The following is a 16,997-nucleotide window of genomic DNA, read 5'->3' as shown; positions in this document are numbered from 1 at the left end:
CTTATAATGTATCATTCATCTTGGTTGCCTTGAGTTTATATATTGTATGATGGTCTGCCAGCAATTCCAAAACACACCGAGAGTCAGAAACAGCATTCCATAGACAGTGTATACAGCAGAGAACATCTAGCAATGCCTGTGATTGTACACAGTTATATGAAAAAGTTTGGGCATCCCTATTAATCTTAAGCTTAATGTTTTATAAAAATTGGTGTTTTTGCAACAGCTATTTCAGTTTGATATATGTAATAACTGTTGGACACAGTAATGTTTCTGCCTTGAAATGAGGTTTATTGTACTAACAGAAAATGTGCAATCTGCATTCAAACAAAATTTGACAGGTGCATAAGTATGGGCACCTCACCAGAAAAGTGACATTAATATTTAGTAGATCCTCCTTTTGCAAAAATAACAGCCTCTAGTCGCTTCCTGTAGCTTTTAATGAGTTCCTGGATCCTGGATGAAGGTATTTTTGACCATTCCTCTTTACAAAACATTTCCAGTTCAGTTAAGTTTGATGGTCGCCGAGCATGGACAGCCCTCTTCAAATGATCCCACAGATGTTCAATGATATTCAGGTCTGGGGACTGGGATGGCCATTCCAGAACATTGTAATTGTTCCTCTGCATGAATGCCTGAGTAGATTTGGAGAGGTGTTTTGGATCATTGTCTTGCTGAAAGATCCATCCCCTGCGTAACTTCAACTTTATCACTGATTCTTGAACATTATTGTCAAGAATCTGCTGATACTGAGTGGAATCCATGCGTCCCTCAACTTTAACAAGATTCCCGGTGCCGGCATTGGCCACACCGTCCCAAAGCATGATGGAACCTCCACCAAATTTTACTGTGGGTAGCAAGTGTTTTTCTTGGAATGCTGTGTTTTTTGGCCGCCATGCATAACGCCTTTTTGTATGACCAAACAACTCAATCTTGGTTTCATCAGTCCACAGGACCTTCTTCCAAAAAGAAATTGGCTTCTCCAAATGTGCTTTTGCATACCTCAGCCGACTCTGTTTGTGGCGTGCTTGCAGAAATGGCTTCTTTCGCATCACTCTCCCATACAGCTTCTCCTTGTGCAAAGTGCGTTGTATAGTTGACCGATGCACAGTGACACCATCTGCAGCAAGTTGATGCTGCAGCTCTCTGGAGGTGGTCTGAGGATTGTCCTTGACTGATCTCACCATTCTTCTTCTCTGCCTTTCTGCTGTTTTTCTTGGCCTGCCACTTCTGGCCTTAGCAAGAACTGTCCCTGTGTTCTTCCATTTCCTTACTATGTTCCTCACAGTGGAAACTGACAGGTTAAATCTCTGAGACAGCTTTTTGTATCCTTCCCCTGAACAACTATGTTGAATAATCTTTGTTTTCAGATCATTTGACAGTTGTTTTGAGGAGCCCATGATGCCACTCTTCAGAGGAGATTCAAACAGGAGAACAACTTGCAAGTGGCCACTTTAAGTAGCTTTTCTGATGATTGCATACACCTGGCTATGAAGTTCAAAGCTCAATGAGGTTACAAAACCAAAAAAAGTGCTTTAGTAAGTCAGTAAAAAGTAGGTAGGAGTATTTAAAACAAGAAAATGATAAGGGTGCCCATACTTATGCACCTGTCAAATTTTGTTTGAATGCAGATCGCACATTTTCTGTTAGTACAATAAACCTCATTTCAAGGCAGAAACATTACTGTGTCTAACTGTTATTACATATATCAAACTGAAATAGCTGTTGCAAAAACACCAATTTTTATAAAACATTAAGCTTAAGATTAATAGGGGTGCCCAAACTTTTTCATATAACTGTATATATACAGAGTGGTCCAAAAGTAGGTGGCCAGAAAAGAATAACGTTTATTTTGATTTATATATAAAATTATATTTACTAACACAAGCATAACATTGACAATTAAATTTTATTCTGAACAATAATACAAAAGCCCTTAAATTTTTTTCAACGCAGGTGCTCAAACTATTTTCCATTACAATTTGCACAGCTTTGAACTCTGCCTCTTACGCTTCGACAAACTTTTTTGCACAAGTCTTTTTGGGTATTAATTTCTTGAAATGCATCTCTTATGTAATTTTTCAAATCGCTGACACTTTTTGGTTTTCGACTATAAACTTTGTCCTTGAGTACTCCCCAAAAGAAAAAATCCAATGGGGTCAAGTCTGGTGAACGTGCCGGCCAATCAAGTGGGCCTCTTCGGCCAATCCATTTATTAGGAAATGTTTCATCACGATACTCGCGGACTACTGTTGAATAATGTGGAGGGGCCCCATCTTGTTGGAAATAAAGGTCATTTGAATTAGGTTGTTTCTGTAACTTGGTCCTAAAACACCAAAACTTGAAATACCACCCCAAACATTGACACCAGGCTCATTTAGTTGTTGCTCTAATGTTAAATGCATATTCTCATTATACCAGTAAATACAATTATGTCTGTTAATATGGCCGGATAATTTGAAAGAAGCTTCATCACTCCACATAATGTTATCTAAAATTACTGGATTTTCTTCAATTTCATTAAGCATAATCTCACTAAATTGCAGCCGCCTGTCTGGATCATCCTCCAATAAACCATGAATTAGACGTGGACGATAATATAATAATTGGTGATGGTGCAGCAATTATTCAAGGACACAGTGGGGTGCAGTCTTCAGGTTTTACTAGCAGTTCTTAAGTTCTCCAAGTTACAGTTACCGGTGTGCAACCGCTCATGTCGTCCTGCGTCCTCCGGGGTAGTGATCCAGCAAACTCTCAGATATCTCAGGAGCACTTGAACGGGACCCCGTTCTATGTACCTTTCCAGGTCGTCTCACTGCGCTGGCTCTCACCCTCCTGCCCTGCGCCTCACAATCAGTGTCCCAAGCCAGTGACCTCGGGCCTTGTCGGGCGACATGCTCTCAGTCCCCTGGACCCTATGTGGCCACCTTTTCGGTGAAGTAATTGTGGATTTTGGCTGCAACACCTTGAAAATGCTGCAGCCTCTGGTTGGCTAGCTGAGCCTGGTTGTTCTCCACTAGTCTGGAGCCTGTCCCCTTCTGCGGCCTGATCCCTCCACGTCAGCTTGAATTCGGGCGCACGGGTGGCCTCTGCACTCGCCGTGCCCCTGGGATCCCTTCTGTCTCTCTGGAGCCTGTCCCACTGCTCCTCTCTCCTCTCCTCCTGGGCCTCTCTCACTAAGCCTGACTCCTCTCTCTCCACTGAACTCCTGCTCCAAGCACTGGAGCCAGGAGCATGGACCCTTCTGCCCTGCTCTCCTGAGCAGGACTGGACCCTTCTAGATGTTTCTATCTGCCTTTTATACCCTTTCTGTCTGTGCTCCACTGAACTTCTTCCTCCATTCAACTCCTCTACCTAGTTCCACCCTCCAGCTAGGGACCAGGGACTGTGCTCTCCCTTAGGAGCAATCTCGCCCTTCCCTTCTGAAGTGGAGTGTATTGGATGTGGGTGTGTGGGTCCCGGGTAGTACTCTGTCCTTACCTGAGAGTGGGGTACCACACCTCTGGGTGAGATGCAGTACCTCTGAGGCTACTGGACCCGCAAGGGCGCCACAGTTGTTTTTTGCATTTTGATGCTACAAATCATGTGATAACAAATTTTATCTAAGGGTTAACATTTCTCCTTGCAGAGAGTGACATGTTAAGCATGTCACGGTGAGGAGACTTTTAAAGCAGCAATACTCCTCTGGAAAATATGCAAATTGTCTCTTCAGAGAGGAAGAGGAGCAGAACTTTAGCGCCACCTACAGGAAGTAGCAATCCTAAAAGTCAATAGTGACCCTTTAACGAGCCTTATCACATGACCTTAGGATATAAGCCAGATCCAGAAACTCAATTTACAGACACTGTGTTTCGAGGTACTGCCCCTCGTCAGTTCAAATTGTGAGTTCTGGTTTGGTTGGGTGAGAGGGGTAAGACCTGTATCCAAGGGGTAATGTTTCTCTTAGCGGAGAGTGACATGTTAAGCATGTCAAGTTGATGAGACATTTAAAGCCGCAATTCTCCTCTGGGAAATATGCAAATTGTCTCTTCCTAAGTCAAGGTGTACAACCCCTGACAAAAATTATGGAATCACTGGGCTCGGAGGATGTTCATTCAGTTATTTAATGTTGTTGAAAAAAAGTAGATCACAGACATGGCACAAAACTAAAGTAATTTCAAATGGCAACTTTAGGGCTTTAAGAAACACTAAAAGAAATCTAGATTAAAAATGTGGTACTCAATAAGGGTATTTTTTTTCAGACCAAGCAAAGGGAAAAAATTATGGAATCACTCAATTCTGAGGAAAAAATTATGGAATCATGAAAAACAAACACACAAAAGAACACTCCAATACATCACTAGTATTTTGTTGCACCACCTATGGCTTTAATAACAGCTTACAGTCTCTGAGGCATGGACTTAATGAGTGACAAACAGTACTCGTCATCAATCTGGCTCCAACTATCTCTGATTGCTGTTGCCAGATCAGCTTTGTAGGTTGGAGCCTTGTCATGGACCATTTTCCTCAACTTCCACCAAAGATTTTCAATTGGATTGAGATCCGGACTATTTGCAGGCCATGGCATTGACCTTATGTGTCTTCTTTCAAGGAATGTTTTCACAGTTTTTGCTCTATGGCAGGATGCATTATCATCTTGTAAACTGATGTCATCATCCCCAAACATCCTTTCAATTGATGGAATAAGAAAACTGTCCAAAATATCAATGTAAACTTGGGCATTTATTGAAGATGTAATGACAGCCGTCTCCCCAGTGCCTTTACCTGACATGCAGCCCCATATCATCAATGACTGTGGAAATTTGCATGTTCTCTTCATGCAGTCATCTTTATAAATCTCATTGGAATGGCATCAAATAAAAGTTCCAGCATCATCACCTTGCCCAATGCAGATTTGCGATTCATCACTGAATATGACTTTCATCCAGTCATCCACAGTCCACGATTGCATTTCCTTATCCCTTTGTAACCTTGTTTTTTTCTGTTTAGGTGTTAATGATGGCTTATGTTTAGCTTTTCTGTATGTAAATCCCATTTCCTTTAGGCGGTTTCTTACAGTTCGGTCACAGACATTGACTCCAGTTTCCTCCCATTCGTTCCTCATTTGTTTTGTTGTGCATTTCCTGTTTTGGAGACATATTGCTTTAAGTTTCTGGTCTTGACGCTTTGATGTCTTCCTTGGTCTACCAGTATGTTTGCCTTTAACAACCTTCCCATGTTGTTTGTATTTGGTCCAGATTTTAGACACAGCTGAATGTGAACAACCAGCATCTTTTGCAACATTGCGTGATGATTTACCTTTTAAGAGTTTGATAATCGTCTCTTTTGTTTCAATTGACATCTCTCGTGTTGGAGCCATGATTCATGTCAGTCCACTTGATGCAACAGCTCTCCAAGGTGTGATCACTCCTTTTTAGATGCAGACTAATGAGCAGATCTGATTTGATGCAGGTGTTAGTTTTGGAAATTAAAATTTATAGGGTGATTCCATAATTTTTTCCTCAGAATTGAGTGATTCCATAATTTTTTCCCTCTGCTTGGTCTGAAAAAAATTACCCTAAGGCTGTGTGCCCACGATGCGTTTTTGGTGCGTATTTTGGTGCGTATTTGCAGCGCGTAAACGCTCCAGAAACGCATTGCATACCTTATCCCATGACTTCCTATGACATTCTGCAAGTTCTGTTCACATGGTCCGTATTTTTTCTGCGCAGATTTTACTCGCAGAAAAAATACGGACATGACCAATTCTTGTGCGTTTCTGCATGCGTATTTGCCTATACAATGCATTGGAAAAACGCATGGCAAATACGCATGCAAATACGCATCAAAAATGCATGTAAAAAACGCATGCGTTTTTCTGCCAAGGAGAAGCAGAAATGCTCAGGAAAATTTCTGCTTCATTTCTGCATCGTGAGCACTAAGCCTTAGGCTATGTGCCCACGTTGCATTTATGAAGCAGAAAATTTCTGCTTCATAAATGCAAGTCCTCTCCCGGAAAAACGCATGCGGAATTCCGCACGCGTTTATCGCGCATTTTTCGCGCGTTTATCACGCGTTTTCCACATGCGGAATTGCCTTGCGTTTTTTATGCATTGGACAAAGGCAATTCTGCTTGCGGAAACGCAAAATTAAATGACATGCTGCGGATTTTTGAACGCAACATAAACACTGCGGAAAAATCCGCAGCATGTGCATAGAACTTGCGGAATCCCATTGGGGACCATGGGGTGCGGATATACATGCGTTTTTCAAGCGTTTACGCTGCGGAAATTCCGCAGCATATACGCTTGAAAAATGCTACGTGGGCACATAGCCTTACTGAGTACCACATTTTTAATCTTGATTTCTTTTAGTCTTTCTTAAAGCCCTAAACTTGCCCTTTGAAATGACTTTAGTTTTGTGCCATGTCTGTGATCTGCTTTTTTTTCAACAACATTAAACAACGGAATGAACATCCTCCAAGCCTGGTGATTCCATAATTTTTGCCAGGGGTTGTATATATGCTGACAGACCATGTGCACACAGGTGGACTTCCTTTCACTAAGCATGTGACTTATGAACGTAATTGCTTGTCCTAGAAATTTTTAGGGGCTTCATAGCAAATATGTACATGCCGATTTTTCAACAGCGCACAGTATCCACTTTTCATCTATTTTTGGTCTGTTTGACCATTTTTACCATCAGTGTGTCATCAGTTTTTTTCATCCCAAGGTTGTCCTACAGATTAACCCCTTTAGGAGCTTAGACGTATCCATACATCCAGGTTAGCTGGCACTTACTGACCTTGGATGTATAAATATGTCGTATCTTTAATGCGGCTGTAAGAGCTGGAGCCTAGCAACACCAGCATCACTTCACCAGGGCCAGCTCTGATTGGTGCGATCGACGATGACTTCGAATGCACCAATCAGAGTGCACAGACGCAGTGTGATCTGGCAGTGACACCCTGTACTTCCTCATTCTAGCGGATTTGTACAGGGTGGTCACTCTGTCGCTCTGTGCGCCGTGCTGGGCCTTGTGGTGCCACAAAGCCAGTGCCATCACAGTTCTTGCTGCTGCCTGTGCTCCTGCTGCTGAAGAAGAAAGAAGAGTTCCTGATCCCTTCCTGATCCTTGCCTGATCTTTCCTAATTCATCCCAATCCCCTTCTCCCTTTCCCCACTTTTTCACCCTCTCCCCCCTTCTGCCACTGAGCGCTGATCAGTACTTGATCGATCAATTTTTGGCAGTCTTTTCCTTTTTTGAGCGTCCTGCAGCCACCAAGCGTTGATCACTAAATATTTCCCCCCCATCTTTGCACCACTCAGTGCGTGCATCCTACAGCCACCGAGCCGCTGATCAGACGTACAAAATTTATTAGCACCTGTGCTCGTTTTTTGGCAAGGACTTTTTTTTAATTTTTTTTATTCCCTTTTGCACCACATCCTTGCGTGCGTCCTACATCTGTCGAGCACTGGTCGGTGACGAACATCATTGACAAGCCTCAGGTGTTTTTGGGTTTTTTTTTTGGTGAAAAAAGAATCGAGTAAAAAATCATTTCGATTAGTTGATAGGACTGGATTAGGGACAGTAAAAATATACTGTAATAATCGTCTACTACAGTATTTCTTTACTGAATTGAGTTAGTGTCAGATAGTAAATAATAAAAATATACCATTGTAACTATTGTCTACTACGGTATTTTTTACTGAATTGAGTTAGTGTCAGCATAGAATAAAGAATCATCTGTGCGTTCGTCTTACAGCCGTCGAGCGCTAATCACTGGCGCACATCAGTGATCAACCTCTGATTCTGGTTTTTTGTTTTGTGAAAAGAGAATAAAAAAAAAATTTAGGTTAGGAACAGTAAAAACATCCCGTAGTAATCATTGTCTACTATAGTATTTTTTACTGAACTGAGTTAGTGTTAGCGCCCCCAAAAAATAATCAGATCCATGCGTCTGTCCTACAGCCGTCGAGCGCTGATCACTAACACACATCAGTGATCAACCTATGGTTGTTGCTTTTTTATTTTTATCTTTTTCTTTCTAGATTCTTTTCTTCTTTTTTTTTCTCTTCTAAATAAAAAAAAGTATACACCAAGCACTCACACACACACCTGAATAAAATTTGGTAATCATGCAAACACCATATGAATAAAAAAAAGTCCCGCTAGTCCCAATCACTGTATTCAGTGGGAGAAGCATACGCCTTCCTTGTCTCCGACACTTCATTTTTCCTCCTCCTCAAGTGATAGTAAACCGCTACACAGACGCCCCAGGACAGAAACTGAACCAACATCCACTCTGCTACTGACCTCGTATGGACCTCACCCCCTGAAGATTATGAGCCACTGATTCCTGATTTTGTGGCACAATCAGGAATCAAATTTGACACCACCGGCCTCATAGAAATGGACCTTTTCAGTCTTTTTCTCTGAGAATTTTGTAAACCTAATGGTGGCCCAAACAAATTTGTACGCCCAGCAATTTTTGGCACAAAACCGCTCTTCATCATTTTCTAATTGGACTCCTGTAGACGCAGTAGAAATTATGACATTTTGGGGCCTAGTCCTTCACATGGGGATAGTGAAGAAGCCAGAACTTCGGCCATATTGGAGTGTTGATGTTTTATACAACACTCCACTGTTCTGCATGGCCATGACTCGTAAATGTTTGGAGGCCATCCAAAAATTTTTGCATTACTATGATAATGCACGGTATCCTCCCCGAGATGACCCCAACTTTGACCGCCTTTTCAAAGTTCGGCCAGTCATTGCTGAGGTGTACTTGCCCCAAAGGGACATCTGTGTGGATGAGTCACTAATCCGTTTCAAGGGGAGGCTCAAATTCCGGCAATACCTGCCCAGTAAGAGGGCAAGGTACAGAATTAAGCTCTACAAACTGTGTGAGAGTACCTCAGGGTACACTCACAAGTTTAGAGTTTATGAAGGGAAGAACTCTCGGATTGAACCCCCTAAATGCCCCCCTGTCCTGGGAATGAGTGGGAAAATTGTGTGGAATTTGGTGCACCCACTACTGGATCAAGGTTATCACCTCTGCATAGATAACTTTTATACCAGCATCCCACTCAAGTCCCTCTCTGTGCGAGTTACTGCAGCCTGCGATACTATCCACAAGAATCAGAGAGGCCTCCCTAAGATGCTAAATGAGCAGCTGCTCAGAAAGGGTGAGAGCAGAGCCCAACGTAGCAACAACATGCTGGTGGTCAAGCACAAGAGGGATGTCCTTTTCTTGACCACCATACATGGTGATGGCAGCACATCCACTACTGTATGAGGTACCTCTACACAGTTCCATAAACCACCCTGTGTACTGGGGTACAACAAGAACATGGGGGGAGTTGAGCTCTCTGATCAAGTCCTCCAGCCGTACAGTGCCATGAGAAAAGCCAACGTGTGGTACAAGAAGCTGGCCGTGCACATCGTACAGATGGCAATGCACAACGCTTTCGTGCTATCACAGTGTGCAGACCAGACTGGTATGTCATTCCTTCAGTTCCAGGAGGTAGTGATCAAGGCTCTAATCTTTGGAGATCAGGAAGGAGCAGGCCTCAGTACTTTCAGAACTGAAGGTGCTCGTATCGTACCAGGCCAACTTTTCCCCGGGGAGGTCCCTCAGAGCACAAAAAAAGGAAGGTTGCAAAAGAGGTTACACTTGCGAAAATAAAAAAAATTGGGTCTAAAGTAACATTTTTCTGAAAAAAAGTAAAATGTTCATTTTTGACTTCCACATTGCTTCAGTTCCTGTAAAGCACCTGAAGGGTTAATAAACTTCTTGAATGTGGTTTTGAGCACCTTGAGGAGAGCAGTTTTTAGAATGGGGTCAAAGTCACTTCAAATGTGATATGGTCCTTAAAAAAATAGAATTAGTCCTTACCGGTAATTCGGTTTCTAGAAGCCTTCCACGACATCATTGGAGGATGTTGTCCACGCCCTATCGGGGGACAGGAACACAGAGAGGTTAAAAGCCCCTCCCCACCATCAATCCCCAGTGTTTACCAAGATCACCTGGAAAAATGGCTACCTGACAGTTATATGGAATCCATAGGGAGGGAAATTCACGCTGTCGTGGAAAGCTTCTAGAAACCGAATTACCGGTAAGGACTAATTCTATTTTCTCAATACGCCTTCCACGACAGCATGGGAAGAATACCAACGATATTTTACTAGGGAGGGACAATAGCTTGTAGGACTTTCCTACCAAAGGCTAAATCCCTAATGGACGATAAATCTAATCTATAATGTTTAGAAAATGTGTGAAGGGAAGAGCATGTAGCTGCCCTGCAAATCTGCTCCGTAGAAGCGCTCGCTCTTTCGGCCCAAGAAGTTGATGTGGATCGGGTAGAGTGAGCTTTTAAGGCAATCGGTGGATCCAACTGTTGATTGACGTAGGCTTCCTCGATTGCTTTTTTAATCCAGTTTGCTATAGTGGATTTAGCTGCCTTCCTTCCCCTGTTATGCCCTGAGTGTTGTATGAATAGATTTTCATCCTATCTCCAAGACTCAGTCTGTTGCAGATAATAAAGAACAACTCTGCGGACATCTAAGAGATGGAACTCTGCTTCCTTTGAATTAGAAGGCTTCTGGCAGAAGGAGGGAAGGATGACTTCCTGGGAACAATGGAAATCTGTAACAACCTTTGGGAGAAAGGAAGCGTCCAAACGAAGAGTAATTCTATCTTCAGTCACAGTCATGTAAGGTTCTCTGATGAAGAGAGCCTGCAGTTCTCCTACTCTCCGTGCTGAAGTGATGGCTACTAAAAGGGCAGTCTTATGAGAGAGTCTGTATTGTGCTGGAGGATAGAGGCTCGAAGGGAGAGGGGGTTAGACCCCGGAGCACCACATTAAGGTCCCAGGATGGGTCATGGGACCGAATTTTTGGGTGAAGTCTGAGTGCCGAAGTTATGAATCTTTTGATCTATCTGTGAGGCCAAATCTTGGTCGAATATGGAACTTAGGGCTAAAATCTGCATCTTTGAGACCCAACTCCAATCCATTCTGTAAAAAATCAAGGCTCCGAGCAATGTTGGGGTGTGAGGTGTCAGGAATATCCGGGCATACCATGATAGGAATTTTTTCCATATTTTGCCGTATATAGCATTGGTTACTGGTTTCCTACTTTGTTGAAGAGTTCTTATAACTTTTTCAGAGAGACCTTTGGATTTTAAGATCTCGGCTTCAGTAACCAGGCTGCAAGGTTTAGCCACTGAGGATTTGGGTAAAATTAGGGGACCTTGTGAGAGAAGGTTGTTGACCGGTGGAAGTATCAAGGGACCGTCCAGGCAAAGTTCCGTGAGGTCTTTTGGGCCACAGAGGGGCCACTAGAATTGTTGCCACTCTCTCTAACCTGACTTTCTGGATAGTTCTTGCTATCAGTGGAATTGGAGGAAACGCATAGACCAGTTTGAAATGCTAGGGATGGGCTAATGCATCTAGATTCATGGCATTGTCTCTTCTGTCCAATGAAAAGAAGAGGGCGTTTAGGTGACTGGCAAAGAGATCTACTTCGGTGAGACCCCATTTTGCTACCAGTGACTGGAATATTTGAGGATTCAAGCTCCATTCTCCTGGCTGAATGTGTTCCCTGCTTAGGAAGTCTGCTTGAATATTGTTTGAGCCGTTCAGGTGAATTGCTGAAATTGACAGGAGATGTTGTTCTGCCCAGGAAAATATTCAACTTGCAATTTGTTTCAGGCTGTCCACCCTCGTACCTCCTTGATGACGAAGGAAGGCGACTGTAGTCACATTGTCCAAGAGTATCTTGATGTGAGTACCCTGGATTAGGTTGACTGCTTTCCTGAGCGTTTTTTCTACTGCCTTCATCTCCCTGAAGTTGGAGGATCTGACACTGATCTCGGGACTCCATCTGCCTTGAAAAGGAGTCTGGGCCACCATGGCACCCCATCCTTGTATACTGGCATCGGTAGTCACTGTGATTAGAGGGTCCTGGGTCCAAGAAATCCCCCTCCGAAGATTTTGGGTGCTTAACCACCAAGAAAGGGAAGCTTTTACCCAGCCAGGAGTCCTGGTCCATTTGTTTAGTGAGTCCCTTTGTCTCTTCCATGATTTTAGGATATGATCCTGGAGGGACCTTGAGTGGGCCTGAGCCCAGGATGCTGACTGGATACAGGCCGTCATCGACCCCAATACAGACATTGCCGTTCTCAATGCTGGATTCTTCTGGTGTCTGAAAATTGAGATCTTGGTTCTCAGAGCTGTTTGATGCACCAATGTAAGAAAGGACATTTGTCTGTTGGAGTCCAGTAAGACACCAAGGAACTTCCTCCTCGACGAAGGAAGGAGTTCTGACTTTCCCAGGTTCGGAACCCAACCTAACGAGCGGAGAGTTTTTACGGTTATGGAGACATGAAGATTGAGAATCCCCACTGAAGGGGCGATGATCAGCATGTCGTCCAGGTATAGAATTATGCAGACCCCTTGTTTTCGGATAAGTGCAATGACTTCCGCCATAATCTTCGTAAACACCCGAGGTGCTGAAGAGATGCCGAAGGGCAGTATGTTGTACTGGTAGTGTTCTGTTATGTTGTCCCTGGAAATCACAAAGCGCAGGAACTTCCTGTGGGTCGGATGAATCGGCACGTGGTAGTACGCATCTTTTAGGTCTATGGTTGCCATAATGTAATCCTTCCCTATTAAGGGAATAGTTGACCTTATGGACTCCATCTTGAATCGCCTGTATTTGATGTGATAGTTTAGGGATTTCAGGTTGATTATGATACGTGGGGTCCCTGACGGTTTCCATATTAGGAAAATTTTTGAGTAGTGACCTGTACCCTCCTGGCCAGGGGGAACCGGAGACACCACCCCGTACTTTAGCAGGTTTTGTAAACCAACTGATAGCAATTCCCAAGCCCCCCCAAGAGGGAAGGGACGTGACCCTCAGGACCCGAGGGGGGCGACTCTGAAATTCTAATAGAAGACCCCCCTTGATAGTATTGAGAATCCACTGGCAGGAAGAAATTGTCTGCCACTGGGGAAAGAAATCCGAGAGACTCCCCCCTACACGGCCCAAGTCATTGCTTGTCCTGCTGTTGATGTTGCTGGGGAACAAGGATGTTACGACCCCTGCCGCCCTTCGGATAGCTCCAGCGCCCAGACTTTCCCTTTCCCCTACATTGTGAGGGGTGACTCTGGGAAGGTCGAAAGGGACGTTTTTTAGGTTGTTTCTGTTCAGCAAGGGTTTTCTTCCTGTCCGAGGCCTTCTCCAGGACATCATCCAGTGCTGGCCCAAATACATATTTCCCTTGAAATGGAATAGAACAGAGTTTAATCTTAGAGGTGACATCCCCACTCCATGTTTTGAGCCACAGTGCACGGCGAGCAGTATTGGATAGGACAGCTGCTCTAGCCGCGATCCGGACTGACTCAGCCGAGGCGTCCGCTAAGAAGCCCGTGGCTTTTTGAAGGAGAGGGATGGAGTCTAGCAGGTCTGCCCTGGAGGTGTCCTGAGACAGATGTTCCTCTAGTTGGGCCAGCCACTTGAAGAGGGATCTGGCCACACAAGTCAATGAAATATTCGTATTGAGAGGCGCAGAAGAGGTTTCCCATGATTTTTTAAGGACACTTTCCATTTTTCGGTCTAATGGATCCTTCAATTGGGATGAATCCTCAAAGGGAAGTGAGGTTTTCCTCACTACACTTGCCACCTGGATGTCCACCTTAGGGACGTCCCAATCAAATGCTTCACCTTCCAACAGAAATCTATGCTTTAATTCCGAAGGGGTGGTGAGACAATTTTCCGGGATTCCCATTCCTGTCGGATGAGATCTCTAATGACCTCATGAACAGGAAACCCAGTCTGCTTTTTTGATCTAAGGCCCCCAAACATTTCATCTTGAACAGAACAGGGGACCTCGACTTCCTCCAGCCCCATAGTGCGTCTAACTGCGTCCAGTAATTCTAAGTTGTCCGAGGAAAAATAGTATCTTCCGGTTTCAACTTTTTTGACAGGCCCTAAGGATACTATTTCATCCAAATCATCAGAGGCAGAGCTACGAACGTCAATAGAGACTACATCTGAGTCTAACTTTTGGATCTTCCTCTTCTTAGGGGGAGAGGGCCTGGAGGACGAGTAGACAGGCAGCGCAGCAAAAGAGGCTAGGACCTCCTGTTTAACAAGAGATCTAAGCTCCTCAATTAGAGAGGGATTTTCTTCTTTAATTATTCTATCTGTACAGGGCCGGCACAACTTCTTCTTATAGGATGAGGACAATTTTTTAGCGCAGATGGTCTTTATCCTTCTTAGAAGCGGGGGCCTTGTCTTCCTAAGAAAGGGGAAGAGAAGGGGACCCATGTAACTAGAAGGAGGGGAAATCTAGTGTCATCTAAAGGAGAGGCTAAGATAAGCCCTTAGTGACCACCCAGGTACTACTCACTGTAGCCGAGGGCGAGCTGGGCTCTGCAGATGCAGGGATACTGCATCTGTCACCTTCCATGGTCGAGATAGCCTTACCTTTGGCGTCTTCAGGCAGGTTTTTATAGGGAAAAACCGTGCCTCCCAGCAAGGAACCTCGGTCCCCTCCCCCTTCCGGTCACTTTGAGGGCCAATCCGATTCGATATGGGCCTTGCCGGCCCTGGGACGCGCTCAATCTCAGCGTCCCGGCATGGAGCACACAGGAGCGCCCATACCGTGCGTCCCAGCATGGAACGCACAGGCTGGAAGAGACAGGACCTGCGCTGACGCCACTTCGGGTGCGCGCGCGCCCAGAACACCGGAGGAAGGAGGAGATGCCGGGGAGATGGAGCAGGCCCCCGGCATGAAAACCACCCGGCTTGATTTACCCTCTATGGGGCGCAGGAAGCCAGGAATGGTCCCAATGGGAGCAGCATGGAGGGAGGAGGGAGTGCCCCGACCGACCACTGCCCGGCAAGTATAGCCTGATACAATGCTGCCTGCCGGCCCGACAGCACTGCAGTACCTCTCCATGCCCCAAAGGGGGACAGGAAAACACTGGGGATTGATGGTGGGGAGGGGCTTTAAACCTCTCTGTGTTCCTGTCCCCAGATAGGGCGTGGACAACATCCTCCAATGCTGTCGTGGAAGGTGTATTGAGAAAATGGTTTTGTAAATTTTGTTTAAAAAATGAGAAATTGCAGGTCAACTTTTAACCCTTATAACTTCCTAACAAAAAATATATTTACAAAATTATGCTGATGTAAAGTAGGCATGTGGGAAATGTTATTTATGAACTATTTTGTGTGACATAACTCTGTGATTTAAGGGCATAAAAATTAAAAGTTTGAAAATTGCTACATTTTCCAAATTTCCTTTTTTTTAACAAATAAACACAAGCCATATTAAAGAAATTTTACCACTATCATGGAGTACAATATGTCATGAAAAAACAGTCTCAGAATCAGTGGGATCCGTTGAAGCGTTCCAGAGTTATTACCTCATAAAGTGACACTGGTCAGAATTGTAAAATTTGGCCTGGTCATGAAGGTGAAAACAGGCTGGAGGTGAATGGGTTAAACAGTAAAAAGTGAACAGCACTTGTAAATGGTGAGGCTATAGACAGGGCCTAAATGTCACTAATCCCCATGGCCGAGGTTAAGGCTATGTGCCCACAATGCAGATTTGAAGCAGAAATTTCCTGAGCGTTTTTTCCTCTCCCTGGCAGAAAAAACGCATGCAGATTTTACATACGTTTTTAAGTGCTTTTTTAAGCGTTTTTACATGCATTTATGCATGCATTTTTTCAAGCGGTTTTCCAAGCGATTTTGAGCATCACCCAAATGCATTTGGAAAAGGGCTTGACAATATAAGTTGGTCACACAATATAAGTCCATGCAACTGGCATGGATTTATATTGTGTGACCAACTTATGAGGAGAGTTCTGCTTTGAAATGGTGTATCTATACTAAAAAAAAGAAAAGAAAAAAAAACCTTATACGCACCTCTCCGGCGGCCCCCGGTCTCCTCCCTGCGGCGATCTCTCTCCTTGGCGGCCTGCAGTGTTCTGCAAGGACCTGCGATGACGTCATTTAGTCAGCTGATGGTCACGCGACAATCAGCTGATTAAATGTCATCACCTCAGGTCCTGCCAGTACACCGCGGGCCGCCAAGGAGAGAGGACGTGGCCGGGAGGAGACCGGGGGCCGCCAGAGAGGCGAGTATGAATAATTTTGGTTTATTTTTTACTTTATATTCTTTTTTAACTTGCGAGTACGATGGTACCTGGGTCAGAGGAGAGTCTCCTCTTCTCCAGACCCGGGTACCATAAGTGCATTGAACCGCATGTATAAATCTACGTATTAGTATACTGGACTAATACGCTCTTTACATCTAGAGTGTGAAGCCTTTGTTCCTCTGAATTTCTAGGATCAGGATAGAAGGAAGGGAGAGTAATTACTTGTGTCCTATGGAATTTGGAGGCTACTTTTGGAAGATCGGCCGAGTCTGGTCTTAAGGTTACTCTATCCATAGACACTTGAGAGAACGGATGGTTTATAGACACTGGAGTGAACGGATGGTTTACTGATAGCGCTTGCAGATCACTAACCGTACGAGCTGACGTTAGTGCTACCAGCATGACTGTTTTTAAGGTGAGAACTTACTCCGAAACCTTCTCTAAGAGCTCAAAGGGAGGCTTGGTTAGCGCCTCCAGAACCAGATTGAGGTCCCATGGAGGCATCCTTGGAGTAGGGATGGGTCTAGATCTACTGCAAGCTTTAATGAATCTAGTGATCCACCTATTTGCTGCCAAGTCACAATTATATAGTGCCCCCAGAGCTGATACTTGTACCTTAAGGGTACTGATGGCTAACCCCATGATTAAGCCCTTCTGAAGGAACTCCAGGATGGCCCCAATAGGAACCAACCCTCCCTTTAGCGGACTGACCCGAGGTAGACAGAAATTTAGCCCAGGTTCTGCCATAGATTCTAGTAACCACCGGCTTCCTTCTTGCCAGTAGAGTAGCGACTAGACCTGGAGAAAACCCCTCCTCTGTTAGTAGTGACCTTTAAAAATCCAGGCC

This window comes from Phyllobates terribilis, unplaced genomic scaffold (genome assembly GCF_046119375.1).
Source record: "Phyllobates terribilis strain yellow unplaced genomic scaffold, ASM4611937v1 Scaffold_2__4_contigs__length_985480577, whole genome shotgun sequence".
Lineage (NCBI taxonomy): Eukaryota > Metazoa > Chordata > Amphibia > Anura > Dendrobatidae > Phyllobates > Phyllobates terribilis.
This window is presented reverse-complemented; position numbering follows the sequence as displayed.